At 47.6% G+C, this 14,625-nt stretch overlaps 1 long non-coding RNA gene across 1 annotated transcript; it reads left to right on the top strand.

The window, feature by feature from the left end:
* Nucleotides 1-6,546: 6,546 nt before the first annotated feature.
* LOC145542476 (uncharacterized) lies at nt 6,547-13,033 on the top strand. Its single transcript, XR_014079881.1, has 2 exons — nt 6,547-6,684; nt 11,144-13,033. It is a non-coding gene; the product is annotated as an uncharacterized LOC145542476 (long non-coding RNA).
* Nucleotides 13,034-14,625: the final 1,592 nt, after the last annotated feature.

Here is a 14,625-nt window from a genome sequence, read left to right on the forward strand (position 1 = left end):
AGGCACAAACTCCACTATCCCTGTTTATAGGTCATCAATGTCTTACTAAAGAAGTACTAGGACTCATTTCAAAGTATGTCACAGTACCTCTTTCTAATTACTTCCCCGAAGTTTGCTAATCCTAAGCCGGTAATTTTTCTGTGTTTAGGATGGGGGCTGTGGAAGCCTTTGGGGCTGGGTAGTGGGCATCTTCTTCTCTTTCTTGCAATGCAGTTCTCATAACAGCATGAGTCTTGATTTTTTTTTTTATGGGGGTCTTTCCCCACAATTCCCCAACTGGCTCTTGGGCCCCTTCTGGCTACTATGTCCACCCTCTGAGAAAGGATCCCTCCAGATAGCAGCTCATGGTTCCATTGTAGGACCCTCTCATATCCTCCAGAGATCCACTTCCCTATCCACCCTGATCTGCTCAATCCAGCTTGCCCCTGGGCTTTAACCCAACCAGCACATCAGTCTTGCTGAGCCCCCATGCACCCAGGAAGTAGCACCCAAGAAGTAAAGCCCTCTGCCTGCCCCGATCCTGACATGCCCTGAGCCTGTTCACATCATCCATATTTGCTTTTATTTTTTCCAAAGGGTCTTATTCTCCGCTCTAAATCCTGGATTAAACTCCAGGCCATAGTCTGGCACTTGGTTCATCACCTGGCCCTGCCCCAAGGACATCCAGCTCCTTGTCAGCCTTTAACCCTCTGCTTGTGGCCACCCCAGGAAACACCCCAGACCCGGGTGCCCAGCCCAGCCGTGCTTGTGCAACACATCAGCTCCCAGACACAGTGTCTTTGCTTGCAATATCCTCCCAATAACCTCCCTCACTCACATAGCACCACCCCCACCCCAGCCTGGTTTCTCACCACCCCCCCCACACACACACACATACACCTGCTTCCCAGAGTGGAGGGGGGTGAGTAAAATCAAAAGTCACATTTTGAGTGTGTTAAGTTTGGAGTGCCTATCAAACAATAAATGGAGAGAAAGTACAGGCCGACAAAGCCTTATCTGCAATTCCAAATTCCAAAAAACTCTGAAATACAAGATGCTTTAGTAATTTATTTACTAGCAAATTCTGACATGATATGAAATGAGGTTATTTACAGATGCAGAGTACATCATGAGAAATGCTGGGCTGGAAGAAACACAAGCTGGAATCAAGATTGCCGGGAGAAATATCAATAACCTCAGATATGCAGATGACACCACCCTTATGGCAGAAAGTGAAGAAGAACTAAAGAGCCTCTTGATGAAAATGAAAGAGGAGAGTGAAAAAGTTGGCTTAAAGCTCAACGTTCAGAAAACTAAGATCATGGCATCTGGTCCCGTCACTTCATGGGAAATAGATGGGGAAACAGTGGAAACAGTGTCAGACTTTATTTTTTTGGGCTCCAAAATCACTGCTGATGGTGATTGCAGCCATGAAATGAAAAGACACTTACTCCTTGGAAGGAAGGTTATGGCCAACCTAGATAGCATATTTAAAAGCAGAGACATTACTTTGCCAACAAAAGTCCGTCTAGTAAAGGCTATGGTTTTTCCAGTGGTCATGTATGGATATGAGAATTGGATGGTGAAGAAAGCTGAGTGCCGCAGAATTGATGCTTTTGAACTGTGGTGTTGGAGAAGACTCTTGAGAGTCCCTTGGACTGCAAGGAGATCCAATCAATCCATCCTAAAGGAGATCAACCCTGGGTGGTCAGTGGAAGGACTGATGTTGAAGCTGAAACTCCAATACTTTGGCCACCTCATATGAAGAGTTGACTCATTGGAAAAGACCCTAATGCTGGGTAGAATTGGGGGCAGGAGGAGAAGGGGACGACAGAGGATGAGATGGTTGGATGGCATCACCGACTCGATGGACATGGGTTTGGGTAGACTCTGGGAGTTGGCGATGGACAGAGAGGCCTGGCGTGCTGCAATTCATGGGGTCGCAAAGAGTCAGACACGACTGAGCGACTGAACTGAACTGAACTGAGGGTGAATATTCATATTTTGCCACAGAAATAGCAATATGTTTGGTTACAGGATGCTATGACCCATCTTGCGGGGGGCATTAGTCAAGTCGTTCAGTCGTGTCCGATTCTTTGCGATCCCATGGACTGTAGCCCACCAGGCTCCTCAATCCATGGAATTTTCCAGGCAAGAGTACTGGAGTGGGTTGCCATTTCCTTCTCCTCTCTGCAATTTAAAGGTTCAAGATTCCAAAACACACCCGGTACCAAGTGCAGGATAAAGAATTATGGACCTGAACATAGTTGAAAATATAAGTCTAGAATTCAAGGGTGAGGCCAGGGACTCAGCGCTGAAAATACAAATTTAAGGACTGTCAGCACAAAAATGACACTTTGAGCTTTGAGATCAGACTTCACCTTGGGAAAGACTATAAAGGGAGAAATGGCCAAGCATCAGCCCTGGGATGTGCCATCATTTAAAGGTTATGCAGAAAAAGCAGATTTTTATCCCAAGTTTACAGAAATGGACCCTGAGAGTCATTAAGGAAAAGTGGTTTGCAAAAGAATGCAACTAGCTGTGATGCAACTAACAGGAAACAACAGGCTCCACATTCCAGGCCCTCCCCCTGGATTAAGAGATGTGGGGGGCAGGGGTTGGCACAGGATACAGACTATGGCACTAAAAGTCAGCAGAGTCAACTGGCCCCCTCTGAACTAAGACAGCTCTGTCTGAGCTCGTCAGCTCTACATTCTAAATTCTGCAATGCCCAGGCCCTGCACGATCCTGGATTCCCCTGCTGCCCAAGATTGCCACTTGCTCCTTCCTTATGGATATCGTGCATCACACAGACTTGTAATTAGCTACCTGTGGTCTGTTCCTCTCACTAGTTGTGAGCTCTTTGAGAAAAGATATTGTATCTTACTTACTGTTGCATTTCTTCATGCCAGGCACACAGTAGGAGCTCAGTAAATATGGGTTGAAATGTCCTGAAATCCAAAAAGTACTTTATAGTAACTTTAAATGGAGTATAATCTACAAAAATATTGATGTACTATGGAGTACACCTGAAACTAACATAAAGTGGCAAATCAACTATACTTCAATAAAAAAAGAAATACAATGTAAATAAACATAGGGATTCCCTGGACCACATCAGGGTAGTCTGCAGAATAATTAAGAACAAGAACAGACAATGCAGACCTCCACTGAGCTCTTCCCCCTCCCCTCCAAGTGTTATCTAAATGAGCCAAAGATGGCTTCTGAATTTTGGCCCCTATATTATCTACTTCTTCACAGCACGCTGTGACCCATTAGCTCAAAAGCCCACCTGTGCCTAACTCACATTTTTGTACCTCCGATTGTTTCAAACACCATCCAAGTGAGCAGAATTTTTAGCCATTTAGAGCCTGTCTCCTTTGCACTCCTTTCACTGGGTAAAATTGCACTTACCATCTGTTAGCCATAATAAGTTAAACCCCAAAGCTATAACCACCCCAAGACTTCGCTGCCCTTTGGAGCTCTCTGATTTCCAGACTGCTGAGCAACATCTGCTGCTGCTGCTGCTGCTGCTGCTGCTGCTGCTGCTGCTAAGTTGCTTCAGTCGTGTCCGACTCTGTGCGACCCCATAGACGGCAGCCTACCAGGCTCCTCCATCCCTGGGATTCTCCAGGCAAGAACACTGGAGTGGGTTGCCATTTCCTTCTCCAATGCAAGAAAGTGAAAAGTGAAAGTGAAGTCTCTCAGTCATGTCCGACTCTTCACGACCCCATGGACTGCAGCCTACCAGGCTCCTCCGTCCATGGGATTGTCCAGGCAAGAGTACTGGAGTGGGGTGCCATTGCCTTCTCCATCACCTAGACACATAAACTCCCTCCCTATCTCCCTCTCAGGAATTTCCTTGCCTTCTTTGGGGTGGTGATTCTGAACCTTAGCCTCTCTGGGTGGTGAGGAGTGGGGAGGCTTGCAGAGGGGTCCCCCTAGTGCCAGAAACATCCTTGGAGGCAAACATGTCAAACTCAGTTCCGTTGCTCAGTCATGCCACTCTTTGCAACCCCATGGACTGCAACACACCAGGCCTCCCTGTCCATCACCAACTTCCGGAGTTTACTCAAACTCCTGTCCATTGAGACGGTGATGCCATCCAACCATCTCATCCTCTGTCATCCTCTTCTCCTCCTGCCTTCAATCTTTCCCAGCATCAGGGTCCTTTCAAATGAGTCAGCTCTTCGCATCAGCTGGCCAAAGTATTGGAGTTGCAGCTTCAACATCAGTCCTTCCAATGAACATTCAGGACTCATTTCCTTTAGGATAGACTGGTTGGATCTCCTTGCAGTTCAAGGGACTCTCGAGTCTTCTCCAATACCACAGTTTAAAAGCATCAAGTCCCTGACAAAATGTGGTCCACTGGCGAAGGGAATGGCAAACCACTTCTGTATTCCTGCCTTGAGAACGCCATGCTGCTGCTGCTAAGTCGCTTCAGTCATGTCCGACTCTGTGCGACCCCATAGACGGCAGCCCACCAGGCTCCGCCGTCCCTGGGATTCTCCAGGCAAGAACACTGGAGTGGGTTACCATTTCCTTCTCCAATGCATGAAAGTGAAAATGAAGTCGCTCAGTCGTGTCCGACTTTTCGCGACCCCATGGACTGCAGCCTACCAGGCTCCTCTGTCCATGGGATTTTCCAGGCAAGAGTACTGGAGTGGGTTGCCATTGCCTTCTCCGAGAGCCCCATGAACAGTATGAAAAAAAAAAAGTCAAACTGTCTTCCAAATCAAACTTGTGTGTTTTACTGCCACCTTGTGGTCATATCTTTTTCTTTGTTCAACCCTGAAATTCCTGGAACTCCCTTAGACTAAGCTTGACAGGGACCCCATTCTCCTTCCCTTTACAGAGGCTGTCAGCCAGGAACTCTGCTGGGACCAGAAACCAATGCTACAGCAGGAAGAAGTTCTCCCATGCAAAGGAAAGTATGTATTTTCCAAGAACTCATGAATTCCCAACACCCTAGAGATCACCATACTCACTCTGCAGATGGTCTTTGTAAGGTCTGATATATATGTTTTAAGGTCCCTATGACATGCCAAGCTCCGGCTTAAGGCCTTGAGGAGCCCCAGCCTAACAGGGGAAACTCACATTTAAACAAATTCTTTCAGTGTGTGATGCTTGGGTAAAGTAGTCGGAAAATAGGATGTCTGAACAGAGTTTGTGAATAGAAATGTTTGTGACAGGCAGATAGAAGGAAGGGCATTCCAATGTGTGCTCAGGTACAGCCTGGCAGGTATGGGAAGCTCTGGATGGTCTGGATCAAGTGGAGGTTGTTGGGAGCCGTTCTGGAACTACTGCCAGGTGACAAAGTCACGGCACCAATCAAGAAGAAACTGCAAAGCGTTTCTCTCCAGGATCGGAACCTTCCCTCCTTCCTGTTTCTATGCTTTTGTCGTGGTTAACTCTGTTTCATTCTTTGATGGCTGGAGTCGTAGGGGCTTCCAAGATGAGATCATGAGAGTCCAATAAAAAGAAAAATGATCCCTTGCCCCAGAGAAACATTCCAAAAATGATTAAACCTACTGAGGCCCCTGACCGGTGGGTCCCTAACATGCAGCCAGGGAATAAGGCCATGATCATTTGGAAAACAAACCCTAAGCCTATTGTGACCTGGCCTCATGAGGAAATTGTTATTGATGACTGGAAAACTTGGGTCATGTATCAGGGAAAGTTACAGAAACTAAGCCAATTGCCTTTTCCCCTCAGAATCTAAGCATAAATGGGAAAGATATATGTAAATTGTATTGTAAATAGTTTCTAGGTAAACTGCAAAAGAGTTCCCCCTGCCAGAAAGAGTCTTGTGGTATGTGGGTAGATGGTAAACAAGCCACCACTGACAATGGCCGTACTATGAAAAACTTTGCCCTTAGCCACCACTATAGTTTTTAGTCATTGAAGCAAGACGCTGAACTCACTATAGTAGCAGGCTGTACAAAATAAGCTGATGGAATAATATGATTTATAGATTATGTTTTAGTAAAATAAAAATAAAATAGGTTTCGGGGTAAACATGTAACCAAAATGTGACAATAGACTAAGAAAAAACTTTTAACACATCTTAGAATCAGGGGATGTTGATCTGAATGGAAAAATATTGTAAGAATCATTACGTAGAAGATCATGTGCTATATAAATAGAGACTAAAGCAATAAAGATTATGGTCTTTGGGCCATCAAAAAAACTCTCTGTCTCCTTTCTTTTCCTTTCGCCAACGCCGTTCATCCCTTGGGGACCCCTGGACCAGCTGGAGCGGGACTCTGGCAGGAGGCAGACGTAGCACGGGATCTAGTAGAAGTGAGCACACCATGCATGAGTGCATTCATGGCACGGAGTGCATCACGGGCTGGTTCAGGATCTGGAGCTTCTGGAGGTTTCCATCAGGAAGATGCTGATCAGCTGTGTGCTTAAGTCTGAGGGATGCTGCAGCACTCAGCTCCTCAGGAGGCTCACTCTGAGACCCCATTTACATGGTGAGGTCAAGTCCACCAACTCTCCAAGGCCTGGGAGTAGGCTGGGCCAGATCTCTGCAGTTCTAGAACCCTCTGCACGTGACCAACTGATGAACTGGCTAAAAATAGTCCAGCCTTGGACACTCTTACTGCTGCTGGGAGAGGAGTTGGGGGGCAGGACTGAGTAGATGAGCTTGGGGAGCTCCCAGGTCCCAACAGTGCAAGAATGACCCAATTTCCAAGGCAGGTAATTTCCGTGGAAGGTGGCTTCCTGGCGTTCAGGGACCAACGCTTGACCTAGTTCTCCCTCAACCCCTCCCACAAAATGGGGATGTTTCAGGAGGGAGATTTCCTCTTATCCAGTGATTTTACTGAAACAATTACTTGCACACCTGCCACAGGTCTGTCTTCTCTGGTCCCAGACATTTAGGCCATGCCTCTGCCCATCCTGGCTGAATACACAAGTCAGGTCATCCAACCAGTCACTGGCTGTGGGACAGCCATTTCATGACTAACTGCCATCTCCCCAACTCTGTGTGAGTAGGAAGGAAAAAAGTAGGGTATCACATAGTAATCAAGATGAACAGAGGTCATGGAGGAACGCACTGCCTACAACCACTGCCCACCTCCCCAAAAAAGCAAAAAGGTGAAGAAGGAGTTTCCAAGAGAACTCCTAGCAGACGGAGGCCTCCCCTAGAGAAAGAGCCTGGCACCTGACTACCTGGCTAGGAGCTTGGTGAGGCAGAAGCTTGGGGGCTCCTCTAGAGCTAGCCCTTAAAAAACAGGGTCCTAGCACAGTTCTGGGGAAGCTTGAGGAGTGCCCCAGACTTTGGAGCTTAAATGTGGACATGGAAAGGCTTTCCAGGTGGCTTCAGTGGTAAAGAATCTGCCTGCCAATGCAAGAGACACAAGAGAAACGGGTTTGATTCCTGGGTTAGGAAGATCCCCTGGAGGAGGAAATGGCACCCCACATCAATATTCTTGCCCGGAAAATTCCATGGACAGAGGCACCTGGCAGGCTGCAGCCCATGGGGTCGCACGACTGAGCATGCATGCACGCACATGCATGCATGGACATGGAAACCAGGACTAATTTCTCACTTGAAGATTTCTAAAGGGAAGATACTCACTGAAGTTTACAATGATGACGCGACTAAGGGATCTAAAAATAACACATTGAGAGTAAAAAATCTCTTCTCCCAGTCCCAGGTCTCTGTGCTTTTGAGGAGACAGAAAAGACTCTGGTGGCTCCCAGAATTCATGTTGGGGGATCTTAGGGTTGAGAGGAGAGGATCCGGAGCTCTGCAGAATCCCAGGTGGCTGCTGGCCCAGGCAGGTAAAACTCCACCCAAAAAGGGGTTGGGATGTGGACCCTGGCAGGATGAAGGAAGGCATAGCTGACCTCTCTCTGGGAGTCCCGGAGATAGAGAGGGCCAGAGCCAGGCAGATACCTTCCCTAGGAAACCCCACACACCATGGATGTAAAGCCCATCACAGCTCTGCAGTCCAGAGGCAGAAGGTGAAACCAGACCCAGCTATGTCCAGGAAGCCCATCCTGGGACAGTACTCTAGCTGCTGTCCATCTGATGCAACAGAGGAGACACATGGATGGCTCATATCTCAGCCTGTCTAGAAAGTGAGAGTGCTTTCTGGCTCTCTTGTTCTAGGCTATGTTCTCAAGATAGTGAAAATAGTGATAGTGCTGGAGAAGACTCTTGAGAGTCCCTTGGACTGCAAGGAAATCAAATCTGTCAAACCTAAAGGAAATCAACCCTGAATATTCATTGGAAGGACTGATGCTGAAGCTCCAATACTTTAGCCACCTGTCGCGAAGCACTGAATCATTGGAAAAGACCCTGATGCTGGGAAAGATTGAAGGCAAAAGGAGAAGGGGGTCAGCAAAGGATGAGATGGTTGGATGGCATCACTAACTCAATGGACACAAATCTGAGCAAACTCTGGGAGACAGTGAAAGACAGGGAAGCCTGGTGTGCTACAGTCTATGGGGTCGTAAAGAGTCAGAAATGACTTAGCGACTAAACAACAATAACAATCTTTTCAAGGATGTTTAGATACAGAATAGCCTTGAAAGATAAAAATAGCAGACCTCCAGAGCAAAGGCAGGCATTCTTATTGTCCAGTAAGACAGAGAATATCTCACGGTGGAGCAGGGGGAAGGCACAATTACTGCCCATTATAAAAGATTTGGATGCCCTAAGCTCGGGATTCCTCTCCTGTTATGCAACCCACTGTATATACAGGGGCCATTTGGTCCTCTTCACAGTCTCCTGTGAGAACTGGAGCTCAGGGAACAGGCACAAAAGGGTTGATACTCTGGCAATTACCATTGTTACAAGTGATAAACTGTCCTTTATCTCTGACCCAGGAGTCTCATGTCTTTTACCAACATCCACATAACTGACAAACTAATGTTAGCTTGTGATGAGGACAAAAGTTCAAATCCTTCACAATTCTTGACACTCTCCCCCTTCCCAATCCCAAAGGTGCTCCTGAGGGGAGGAGCCACCCAAGAATCAGACATCCCATGTGCAGCGATGGAGGGGGAGAAGGGGCAAAGAAGGACTGCCTCCACCCACACCTACCCCCACTCCTGGCACTCAGGCCTGGAGCCTGCAAGACAGCAGAGGAGGGGACCTCAGTCAGGCTCAGACTGGAATTTCAGCTGCTCTCACTGACTGAGAATCATTGAATTGACCAGAAATCTAAAAGACCCACATAAGATGTCATTTAGAGACAGAGAGGGGGGTCTGAGAGTGACTGAAAATAGTGATGGAAGGAGAAAGAAAACTTACCAGACAATGCTCTGCTGAGCCATGTTGGTGTACTCACATCCCGTCATTAGGGCCCAGACCAAAGCTTTCACTTCTAAAGAAGCCTTGAAGACCCACAGGACCTCTGGCTCCCCTCATAGTCAGGTTCTAGAAGAGTCCCTGAGAGTTAGTCCCAGTTATTTCCTTTGCCTTGTTTCTTCCACCACAAAAATCCCTCTGCTCTGCTGTTTCTCCATGAAGCACCCTGTGCAATGATGAAGCCCACCTCCTCTCTGCTTCCTCCACTCCCTCCTCCCGGGTGAGGCAGCAAGTACATCACTCAGAGCAAGACAAGGCTGGACCCATCAGGTCAGGGTCCCTCCAAGTGAAGAGCAGGAATGCCACCCTGTCATGTGCACACAGCCTTTCCCCGAAGCCCCTGCCGCCTGGCCCAAGCCACCCACACCCAGCCAGCTTCCCCAACCCCAAAGCTGACTCCTGTGCCAGCACCTTCCCTCCACTCCCCCCCCCCACACACCCCCCTAGCCCCCGTCTCAGGAGAGGCCCTAGGATGAAGTCACTGGGCTTCAATCTCCTGAATGGTCTTCACCACATTATTGAATGACAATAGCAAATGCCTGAGGAAATTCTACCCTGCACCAAGCTCTCTTCTAAAGGCTTTACGATTATACCTCTATCCTCACAAAAACTCTCGAAAGTAAAGACTGTCATTAATCCAGACTGCAGATTAGGAACCAGAGACATCAATAAGTGGAATGATATGATCGAGGCACACAACTTGGATGTGCCAGAGCACACTTAGGTATCTGAGGCGTGTCCTCTTAACCACAGCACTAGTTCCCCAGGATAACTAGAATGCCTAGCTTTGGCTGGGCCAGTGAGAGACTCTCACTTTTGACAATTTTTTCTGAGTCTAATTTTCCCAGTGAAGTAGACACACAAGTCATCACTCACAGTATCCAGATTCTCTCCAAAGACACACTATCATTTTTTGCCAGTTGAACAGGAGGACATCATGGTCCCCATCATGTGTCCTTGGCCAGGTATCTACTGTGACCTCTGGGATAAATCCCCCAGACACCTGCCCTCTGCCCTCTCCAGTGTTGCACACCCCACCTGTCCCCCTACCACACACACACACACACACACACACACACAGGTCCTCTCTCTTGCCACTTCAGGGCTTCCTGGCCAATCCCAGCACCCAGTATCTGCATCCTGAGGGCAGGCTAGAGGTTTTCTCTCACTGCCAGAGCACAGGGGTGCTGGGGAATTAATGACTTCTGGAGGACAGCCCTCAACAAACAGGAGTCGACATATGTATACCCAGGCTCCCTTGTGCCTGGGGCTGGGTAATTCTGAGGAGAGCATTCTGCACTGAGAACAAAGCGCTCCAGTGGGAACAAATCCAACTGCCCACAGAGCTAAAGTGCTTGTTAACCAAGACCCCCTCCCTTCCTGGTTTTTCTTAGGCTCACAGAACTTTGCCTTAGGGTCTGCTTCTGGGGAACCCAAACAAGACAATCTGCTGTTCCTGCTCCAGCCCAAACAGAAGACCAGTGGGCACTATTGCCTCTACCGTCCAGAGCTCCTTTTTCCCCTTCCTCCAGCTCCATAGAGAGGTTCCACTAGCAGCCCAGACTCATCTTCCCTTCTGCCTCACAGCCTCCATTGGACAGATTAGAAACTAAGACACAGAAAGATTTAATAACCATGTAAGGTCAAAACCAGGCTCTGTGTCAACCCATCACACTACAATCTGCCCCTCTCCCCCAACCATCTGGGCAGAGAGATTAATTGGGACTTCTGAAATCTGCATATATTTTCATTTCCTTAGACAATCACCTCTCCACCAGTACCCTTTAGTTCCTGACTAACATGTGAGATCTGGCTCCCTGTGTTTCATCTTCCCAGGTCCAAGAGGGCACATGAGGTTCTCCGGGTGTCCATCTCTGAGGAAGCACAGAGCATGCCTGGGGCTGCAGTGGCATCTGTCCTTCCTGCCCATGATGGCAATCCATCATAATGTCTGGCTGGCATTTGTGGGCTCTTGTGGGCTCAAATCAAGACTTGGGTAAGATTCCCTGCTGCCACTTCTATCACCCCTGGCACCTTGTAAGTCTCTCATCTAATTTGCTTTTAAGCTTGAATTTCACTTTGTTGTTTTCAGCCCATTTTTATAAGGTTGACAGTGAGCGCACACACTGGAAGCCCCTGCTCCCACCTCTCCTCACCCTCCTCCCCAACACACACACCAGATACAGATGGCATTACACGCGTCACCCACTGTCTCACACGCACCTCACCCCAGACAGCTCCAGACACATACAACCCAGACAAGCAGGGTCTGCGCTGTGCCCCTGTTCAACCTCTGCACACTCAGTTTAACCCCTGAACCTTTGACTTTTCTTTGGTGAAATAAGAACAACGGTAGCTACTTCTCAACTCAGTGTGTGTTTGAGGAGGGAGAGGCAGGGATGGGATGAGAGAGCAAGAAGTCTGGGGCCTGGTGCAGAGTAGATTCTCAACACAAGTTCACTCTTTCTCTCAGTTCCCCTGAATCAAGAGCACAGGTGCCCTGTGGGTTTGGGTATGTATTTTTACTTCTGCTATGGCAAATGCAGCAGAAAGGAAATTATTGGAAGGACATGATTTTTGTCCCATCTTTTCCAAAACTGTAGCCTTGTGAATGTCCGTTTCTGGGTACCAAGTAAGAAATAGACCCAGAACAGGCCCACAAACATGCAGTTCTTGGGTTAATTTCTAAAATGGATAGTTCTAGCTGGTGCTGCAGGAAAGGGCTCACCTAGTTTTGTTCAGTCAAGAATCCCCAGAGGCTGCACAATATGTGGCACACACTGGGTGTGACACTGACTGCCATTGAATCAATATCTTCTTTCTTGAATAACAGAACCCTTGAGTTTTAGCTGGTCCCCTACTCTTCTTGCAGTTAGCTGTGGCCATATAACCAAAGTCTAACCAATGTAACATCGCAACATTCAGGTACTGTCTTAAAAAGAAGCATCTGTACTCTCCTTCCCCCTCCCCACTTTTCCCACTGACTAGAATGTGGACCTGGGAGATGGAGCTGGACCAGGCACTTAACCTTATGACCTCACTTAACCTTAATTACTTCCTTAAAGGCCCTATCTCCAAATATAGTGACATCGGGGGTTAGAGCTTCAACACATGAGCTGGGCAGGAAGGAGAAGAGTGGACAGGAGACATTTCAGCTCATAAAAATATCCATACAAAAATGCAAAGGTACCAGACCAGCCAAACTATCTCAAAAAAGAATAAAGTTGAAAAAGTCACACTTTTGATTTCAGAACTTACTACAAAGCTACAATAATCAAGACAGTGGGTTATTGGCATAAGGACAGACATGTAGATCAATGGAAAAGAATTGAGAGTCCATAAATAAAATAAACCCTCCACTCATGGTGAAGTGATTTTCAACAAGGATGCCATGACAGTTCAATTGGCCAAGTATAGTCTCTTCAACAAACAGTGCTAGAAATGAATTTCCACATGCAAAAGAATAAATTTGGACTCCTTGCTTTTATTATACACAAAAATTAAATCAAAATCTCATAAACCTGAAGTGTAAAAAATAAAATTATAAACCCCTTTTTAAAAGCATAAGTGTAAGTCTTCATAACCTTGGATTAGGCAATTTTTTAAGATATGGCACAGGAAAATACAAACAACAAAAGAAAAAAATAGATAAATTGGACTATTTCAAAATTAAAAGTTTTGTGCTACAAGTGATGCCATCAGAAAAGTAAAAAGAAAACACAAAAATAGGAGAAAGATGGACTATGCAGAGAACCACACCTGGCTCAGTGTTGCCAGAGCATCCAGAGATGAGGCTGGAGAGGCTGTCAGGAGCCGGACTGCCACCAGGGGACTTCACTCTGTGATCAAGCCAAGAGTTTGAGGTCAAGGTCAGAATTACCCTTTAGAAAGAGGATGAGGTGACAGGGTAAAACCAGGTCAGGAGGCTAGTGCTGTAGGTAAATGAGAGACACAAAACCCTCAGCTGGATAACTGGGCATTCAGAGGAAAGAGGAATGGGCTGGGATGTGGTTCAGAGAGTATCTGAATCCAGTGGGCTAGGGGGAGAAGCACAGTAGTAAGGGGTGATGTCATACCTCCACCTGGGTGTCCTGGCCTGAGATCCTGGGCCAGTTGGTAAATACCATTTATTCCAGGTGAACACTCTGGCGTGGCCAAAGCTGGGCCTCTTCACAGGGCAGGTGGATTGAACTGAGCTCACAGGCAGGAGCCTTAGCACTAGCTGACCCCCCTCCAGCAAAGAGCGGAGCAAAGCAGCACCAGACCAAGCCCCCCATGGGAAGCTTGTCTCCACTACCATTGATCTGTTCCTTGGTACTTTCACCTGCCAGACTTAATAGGACTCCTCTAGCTCCTTCAACTGGCAAGGAATAGCCTGATCATATTAAGCACATAGCTTATTGTCAACAAGGCTCTGAAGCCCACCCCAGGCAGTAACCCCCTATGAGGTGCCTAGAGTCTGAAGTAGCTACAAAGCCCTGGCTCCACTGTGATTTTTCCAGTGGGGCCATCAGTGTGGGGAGTGGGCTCTTAGTCCCCCTTCTGCTGGCAGTCCTTTCCCCCAGAACTTGATGCCAGAAGAAGGCCATCCCTCTGCTAAGATCATCCAGACCAGCCAGTGCTGTGGAAATGCACAAATAGGACCCACTGGCATGTGAAAGGTTCTCTGTCTGCATTGGGAGAGGGGTGAGACCTGTACATCAGACTCTGCTGCCTGAAAGTGGAAGGGAACCTTCCATGATGCCAGCAGTTTAGTTCTGCTCCCCGGTAAGGCCCCTCCAGATCCTGGACTGTGGATCCCCTGCAACAGAGAGGCGAGGGATACAGAGCCAGGCACATGCCAATGGTCACTTTGGCCTCCAGCCAACAAAGCAGCCTAAGAATTCCAGGTTCTGAAGGCATGAGCCCCATGGTTTCTACAAGACGGCAGTGGGCTGTCCAAGTTGGTCAGCATCCTCCAACAGGTGTTCTGAAGCAGCTCTGTCCAGGTTCCCCCAGCCACACACTCTCTCAGGCTTTGTCTTTCCTACCATCACACAGGACTCTGCACACTTGGGTTTGGATTCCATTGAGATTGGAGATGGGGGAACTTCCCTGGTGGTCCGTGGTTAAGACTGTGCTTCCAGTGCAGGGGGCGTGGGTTTAACCCCTGATCAGGGAACCAAGATCCCAAATGCCATGCAGGGCAGTCAATTAAATAAACAAATATAAATATCAATGGTTGTATTAAAAAAAAAAAAAAGATTAGAGATGGAGTGGGCATGGGAAATAATGACGGGAAAGATGTAGGTGAAGACAGAGCCAGGTCACGGTGAAGC

Source organism: Giraffa tippelskirchi, chromosome 3 (genome assembly GCF_054371585.1).
Source record: "Giraffa tippelskirchi isolate mGirTip1 chromosome 3, T2T-mGirTip1v1.2.pri, whole genome shotgun sequence".
NCBI lineage: Eukaryota > Metazoa > Chordata > Mammalia > Artiodactyla > Giraffidae > Giraffa > Giraffa tippelskirchi.